Below are 411 nucleotides of genomic sequence, written 5' to 3'. Positions count from 1 at the left end.
CCAGCTCTCAGCCCCTCTAGATGAACCTAGGGAAGACCTTCAGACCCTACCATTAAGGCAACGAGTCAGTCATGGGCCAGCCCCATCAGCTTTAATGAGCTCAAGGGTTTGGCAGTCATCCAGTCACCTGTTTTCCACTGTAAGACAGAGAGAAACCACATCAGAGTCAAAGCTGTCATGGCCTTTGCAGACATCGAGCCTCTCCATGTCTCAAGACTGACTTCCATTCTTCCACTTGCACACTTTTGTCAAGGCATCAGAATTTTCATATGAAGGAAATAAGATATGAGACTGTAGTGGCTGCCAAGGGACATGTCCACTGATCAGAAGGGAGGAATTTTTCCTGTAGAAAAATCCTCTCCCCACGGAATGGCAGACAACTCCTGAGCACAAATTCTCTGGGGGGACCCA

The sequence above is a fragment of the Phaethon lepturus genome, unplaced genomic scaffold (genome assembly GCF_000687285.1).
Source record: "Phaethon lepturus isolate BGI_N335 unplaced genomic scaffold, ASM68728v1 scaffold3979, whole genome shotgun sequence".
Classification (NCBI taxonomy): Eukaryota; Metazoa; Chordata; class Aves; order Phaethontiformes; family Phaethontidae; genus Phaethon; species Phaethon lepturus.
The sequence above is the reverse complement of the archived record's forward strand: the minus strand, read 5'-3'. Positions refer to the sequence as shown.